Here is a 7,315-nt window from a genome sequence, read left to right on the forward strand (position 1 = left end):
TCTCCAGTCACAAGCTTGATGGCTTCCACTGGATGCAACTGTCTCCGCAGCCTGGTAGCACCCTATTGTGTTCCTGCCAATCTTGGGTCCATCGGTCCCCAGACCAAATGACTCAGGAGAAGTTTCTAGCTTAACATATGACCCATCAAGCTCAAACTGGACTTACTGTTGTCTGAGCCATTTCTTCGTATAAATCTCTCTCAGAGTGTCTGTGGGTGTCACCGGTTCTGCTTCTCTACAGAACCCAGCATAATACAATAGGTCATAAAACAATAAACAAAACAAGAGTCCATAGTTATATCCAAAAGGAACATGAGGAAGAAGAGGAGGAAGAATAGACAAGAGAGAGGATAAATTATTAGAAGAATGGAAGTTCTACTTTGTAGTCAAATAAACCAAAAACAAACAAACAAGCCATTGTCATCTAGCTGATTCTACAATACCAACTAATTTTAGTATTCTACCAAATACCAACTAATTAAATACTCTGATATCGACTCGTAAATCTAGAAAAAATAAAGGAATTCTAAAACCTCCATGAACAGACGGTTCACCAAAAGTGATATTCAAATGGCTAACAAACAAATAAAACTATGTTCACAGTCATCAGCCATCCAAGAGAGGCAAATCAAAGCAATGAAGAACTACCACTGTACACCAATAATGACAGTTCAATTCAAAAGACGAAAACAGCAAACACTGGTGAGGGTGCAGAGACTGGGACTCTCATCCTTGCTGGCAGGACTGTAAATATGAACCACCATTGTGGTAAGTGCATTTTGCTGTAAGGGTTACTTTCAATTTTTTATTCATTTTCATGAATTTTTTATTGTGAATTAGATGGGGAGTTTACATCTAAGACCATCAACTCTGCATTCAACAGTGCAAACCATTCATTCCCCACATTTAGAATACTTGTTGATGAAAACCAAGGATTGTAGCCTTCAGTATGGATTGTAGCTCACTGCAAAGAAGACCAAAATCCTCACAACTGGACCTGTACATAACATCATGATAAATGGAGAAAAGATTGGAGTTTTCAAGGATTGTGTCTTGCTTGGATCCACAATCAATGCTCACGGAAGCAGCGGTCAAGAGATCAAATGACACATTGCATTGGGTAAATCTGTTGCACAAGACCTCCTCGGAGTATTGAAAGGTCAGGATGTCACTCTGAAGACTCACGTGTACCTGACCCAAGCCGTGGTATTTTCAAGTGCCTCCTGTGCATGTGAAAATTTGACATTGAATAAGGTAGACCAAAGGAGAATTGATGCATTTGAATCGTGGTGATAAAGAATACTGAAAGTACCATGGACTACTGAAAAGACAAACCGGTCTGTCTTGGAAGAATTACAACCACAGTGCTCCTTAGAGGCCAGAATGGCAAGTCTTCATCTTATGTACTTGGACATACTGTGTGGAGAGACTCATCCCTAGAGAGGACATCATGCTTGATAAAGTAGAGGGCAGCGAGAAAGAGGAATGACCTCAAGAAGATGGAGTGGCACAGTGGCCGCACCAATGGGCTCAAGCACAGGAAACCGTGTGGGAATGGCAGACGAGCGGGTAGTGTTTCGTTCTGCTGTGAGTAGGGTGGCTCTGGGTCAGAACCAACTGGATGGCACCTGACAGCAGCCATCTGGTCACAGCCTTGCTCGGCTTTAGAATGGTTTCATTCAGGGGGTGGCCCACTCTTAGTATAAATTGATAGTGGGTGGAAGTTAATAGACTTCTGCTGGATTTGGATCACGCATCTGGTTGGGCAACCTGTTATATCACCTGCGGATCCCAGAAGCCATCAGCACACCGCAGACTTTGGATGCATTCAGCTCAGCATCCACCAACCTTCAGCTCACAGATGCCCCACAGACTTCAACGTGACTGGACTTCCTTCCACAACTGGGTGAACCATTTCTTGACATAAATCTATTTCTGTGTACATAGGCACACATGCAAGCATAACTAATTTCGCTTCTCTAGAGAGCCCAGCCTAACACAGGTGTTAATATAAAACAAGATAGAATTTGTACTTCGCTTCATCAGAATTTAAAATTACAACTAATGCTTCTCTTTCATCAGTTGGCAAAACAGTTAAAGGTGTTATCCTGAAACAGACATTTGAGTGAAGCTTTGTAGCAGAACAAGTTTCCAAACAGCAGAAATGTAACTGAAACCCTACATTATTTGATACCTTGGACTTTCACAGTTCAGAAAATATTTACATTTTTGTCCCAGGAAGAAATGAGCTAGAAGTTAGGCCACCTAAATGATAGAAGTGGAGACATCTGGGATCAGTCAGTGAGCCCAGTAAGAATTGAGGCATTTTAACACGTCCTTCTAACCAGCTGCCAACGGGAGTGAGCACCTTCCTGACACAAACGTGTGTGCAATAACGAGGCAGGCGCTGTCTGACTGCTGAGCACGCCCCTCCCTCCTCACAGCCCTCCAATCAAGGCAGACCCCCCTGGGTGTGATTGTTGGCAATCACCCTGCTGATCTGACATTTCCGTGTCCTTTCCCTGCCTCCCTTACAGACATGAACCGCTGGGAAAGCACCACGTGTCATTTATAAACAACATAAAAGGCACCCCAGCCACTGCCACTGCCATTGAGTCAATGCTGACTCATTGTGATGCGATGTAACATTTAACATTTTTAAAGCAAGCCAAACACCCTGCCGCTAAGTTGTTTCCAACTAACAGAGCCGCGGAGGGAAGAGTAGAACGGCGGCGGCGGGTCTCCAAGGTGGTTACTCACCTTCGCAGGGGCAGGCGGCCTCAAATCGGCGGGTTAAACCTCCAACCTTTGGTAGTTTCCCAATGTTTATCCCGCCATGACACCAGGGCTTCCTTCGGTGCCTACAATAATACCCAATTACGAAGGAGGTTCACTCTCCTTCATAAGAGCCAAGCCTACACCATTTTCAAAGCCTATCCAGCTCGCCACTTAAAGCCAGGTGACTATGGGCAAGTTACTTAACCTCTGAAACCTGAAGCCTCTCCCTATCCCAAACAGGCCTACTGACGTGCCTACTTCATAGCAGTAAGAGAATCAAATGGGAAACTATATGTCAAATGCTTAGCACGATTCCTCCCACATACACCAATGGCTAAATAAAACTATTAGAAAACTATATTATTAATATAATAATAAATCCAAACCAAGCCGTTTCCTTAGGTAGAAAAAATAAAATAAAGATATAGTAACCCAAATGAACTCTTGTGTGTATTAATTTATATATGAGAAGTTTAGATTTAGATGAAATGTCAGCAGATAATAATCTGTAGATTTATCCCAATTGGGCTTTGACATAACAGAAGGAGCCCTGGCAGGGAGTGGTTGCGTACTAGGCTGCCAACCACAAGGTGAGCAGTTCAAAACATTGAGTTCTCCAAAGGAGAAAGATTTCTATTCCCATAAAAATGTATAGTCTTGGAAACCCAGAAAGGCTGTTTTCCTCCATCCTTTAGGGTCGCTGCAAGTCAGAATTGGCTCGATGGCACTGAGCTTTCTTTGCATTTGACTTTGTTTGGGGTGGGGGTAGTTTACTCTGATAAAGGAGCCCTGATGGTATAGAGGGTTAGCCACCACATTGGGCTGCTAGCCACAAGGTCAAAGTTAGAAATCACCAGTCACTCTGTGGAAGAAAGATGAGACTTTCTGCTCCCTGGTAGCGTATTGGGCTGGGATCCGTAAGGTTGGTAGTTCAAAACCACTGCCATGCTCAGGAGAAAGAAGGGGCATTCTAACTCTGCCCCATAAGTTACAGTCTCAGAGATTCACAGGGGCAGTTGCACCCTGCCCTATAGGATCACTATGAGTCAGTTTCAACTCAGTGGTAGTGAGTTTGGATTTTTTGAGAGACTTACAGCCTCAGGAACCCACAAAGGGTAGTCCTACTCTGTCCTGTATGGTCACTATGAATCAGAATTGATTCCAGGTCAGTGAATGAGTTTGTTTTAACAGTATCTGCAATTTAAAAAAAAGATCTTTAAAGCCAATATTCCCTAAAGGAGATCTCATAGATGTTTGTTAGGTAGATAAGATGGCCTTAGACCTTTACAGATTCTCATTTCTTCTCATTCTAAATCATACCCTTAGAAAGGGGATGTTAGGGTGCCTCCTACTGGGGCCATTTCCGTGGATTGCCAAGATCTTTCTAGCTATAAGGCACCTGAAAGTTTAAATTTCTAACTGAGAAAAAAATGCAGTGAAATAAAAACCATCTTGAGTGGCTAGTAAAGTCTGTTCAGACCGAAGGACAACATGAAAGAACAATGTACGGGGGGCTGGGAATAGGAGAAGAAAATGCAGTATGATATATTTAGAGCAAAAGGAAGGAGAATTTAATGATTAGCTAGAAAGAAACTGGGAGAAAGACGGCCTTTCTGCTCCCAAACCAGTTAGTCTTGGAAATTGACAGAGCAGTGCTACCTTAGCCTATTGGATAGCTATGAGTCAGCTTTGACCAGATGACTGAGTTTAGTTTTGTTAGAAAGAAACTGAGAACACAAGTTGAAAACATTAGAAAGGTAGGTTATTCTGATAAACATAGGTAGATAGGGTTTTTTTCTACTCATTTTGAAGTGGTAAAAGAAAAAAGCTAGAAGGGGAATAGACCGTGGTTATGGTTGAATTATGCCCCTCCAAATTATGTGTTGAATTTCTGGCCTTTGTACCTGTGAATGTAATTCTATTTAGAAACCAGGGTTTTCCTTTTGTAATGTTAATAAGGTTGTGCTAGTGTAGGGTGGATCCTAAATCAAATCATTTCTGTTAAAGAAAGACACACGGGTACAAATATATCTGGGAGAAGGGATTCGAGCAACTGATGCCAACAAGCACCAAGGATTACCCACAAACCAAGAGAAACCAGGAGCCCCGGTGGAATCATGGTTCCGTTGGGCTCTAACCACACAGAGAGCAGTATGAAACCAGCAGCCCCTCCCTGGAGGAAGACTAGGCTTTCTACTCCCTACAGCCACGAGTTCCAGTCTTGGCAACCCACCCGGGCAGTTCTACTCTATCCTATAGATCGCGATGGGTCAAAACTGACTCGATGGCAGTAAGTTTGGTTTTGGTTTTAGGGGAGAGTCTCAAAAGAAATCGACATGGCCAAGACTCAGGTTTAGCTTTAAGCCTCCAGAACTGTGAGAAAATTAATTTATGTTCTTTAATACAAGATTAGTTAACATAATATAAATGCAATTGTCTTTTCATATTTCTGTTAACAGCCCAAGACAGACAGGGTATACTGAGAGAATATTAAATACTTCTGATCATAAAGGTAATCAAGACAGACAGGGTATACTGAGAGAATATTAAATACTTCTGATCATAAAGGTGGGAAAAAAGGGAAGTGATTTCAGAGATGCTAAAAAAGACAAACCCAGATTGTTTCAAGTGTTTAACTGTTTCATGGAGTCTGCTTTGGTGGTGTTCTTGCTATCTTTCAAAAAGCATGGAAAATATTTATTGAATGAATTATGTGAAAAATATGTATATGTAGTATGTAATCACTTTTACATTTGTTTTGTCAAATTCAGCATGAGGCAGTATAACATCTGCTAAATTTAACAAAGAAAGACATAACAAAATAATTCCCCAAATAAGCTAAAGTCCAAATTTCGGTGGGCCTTCGGCAATCTGTGAATCATTTCTGGGCCTCAATCTCAGTAACCACAGAGTTAAACTAATGGGCCCTGCAGTCCTCTCCCTCTTAAACTTTTATTTCTATCAAAACAGGTAAGATTCTCATAAGATGTGATTCTTCCTTTTCCCTCCACAATCTTTCTTAAATGGACTTTCTTCCTAAATTTTAAAAAGTTGCATTATTTATAATGAGATTTTAAAAATTAAAATGTCTGCTTTCTTCCCAGTTCCTTTTATAAGAGAACAGAATTACAGGTATCTTTAAGTTCTTAAAATCATTTACAATAGAACATCTAAACATTTTAAAATATGTGTGGCTATATAAGGAAGTTGTAAAGTCTATCAAATTTTAATAAAGAAACGTCGTTTGGAAAAAGTTGTTCTTGTTTTTGTTGTTCGATGCCATGAAGTCAGGTCCAATCCCTGGGGACCTGGACACACAGATGGCGACGTTGCCTGGACGACACCATCCTCGCAGTTGTTGCTCTGTCTGAGCCCCTTGTTGCAGCCACTGTGTGAATCCCTCCTGTGCAGGATCTTCTTTTCCACGCACCGATGAGGTCCTTTCCCAGGGACTGGTCTCTCCTGACCATGTGTTCAAAATTTGTGAGACAGTTTCCCCATCCATACTTCTAAGAAGCATTTTGGCTGTACTGCCTCTGAAACAGATTGATGTGTTTTTCTAGCAGCCCCTGGTACTTTCAAAATTCACCAGCACCACAGATTGACAAAAATATGAAAATGCTATTTTGAGAAATTACAGAATGCTTTTCAAAGATCCTGAGCCTCTGAGTAGCTGAACCTTAGATCTTTGCATAGTTTACCTATTTAAGCACGTAAGGACCAATATCTCTCCCACAGAAACTAACGCAAGGACGGACAGGATAGAGGTTATCAGAGTTAAAAAGCAGTTGATGTCAACCCAACTCCCGGTAACTCCATCTGTCTCAGAGCAGCCCTGGGCTCCCGACACTTTTCAATGACTGGATTTTCAGAAGTAGTTTGCCAGGCCTTTCTTCCAAAACACATTTCTGTGTGAAGTCAAGCCTCCAATTTTTGTTGTTGCTGTTGTTGTTGTTGTTAGAATACAAATACGTTAACTCTTTACACCACCCACGGACTCCTCATCAGAATTATGCATGCCACATGGTCATGTTCATAAACGCAAAGTGATTCCTTCATTTTTTTTCTGTTGTTCTTCTATTATTTGATGGCTTTGCACAACTTCAAAGAGTCATATTTTTTTTATCCTATATCCTAGAATAATTAGGATTTTTGTTGCACTCATATATACAACGTTATAATGGTTCTGGTTCTCAAAGCACATTTTCTGGTCTCTGACAACTTGAAAATCATTCTCCCTACCAACAGGATGGGGAATGTTGCCCACGATCATCTTTCATTTTTAAGCATGCTTTTTCTCGTTCCATTTTGTGACCTTTACTTCCCATTCTAGTTATGTGGGGCCTTTTCTAAGTACTTCCAAATAGGAAATTACCACAAAGACAAGTGGGAGGAAAAAACGTTTTAAAAATAACTTCACACACCACCTGCAAGTCTAGTAAATGCCTCTCTCACAGAGTGTGCGGGCATTTTTGAGATTTCCGTCAAATCAGTCGCACTGCCCCCCTATGGGGATTCGTGTTCCCTTTTCAGCTCA

This window comes from Echinops telfairi, unplaced genomic scaffold (assembly GCF_000313985.2).
Source record: "Echinops telfairi isolate 266 unplaced genomic scaffold, ASM31398v2 ScPeMD7_18;HRSCAF=68, whole genome shotgun sequence".
In the NCBI taxonomy this organism is placed as follows: Eukaryota; Metazoa; Chordata; class Mammalia; order Afrosoricida; family Tenrecidae; genus Echinops; species Echinops telfairi.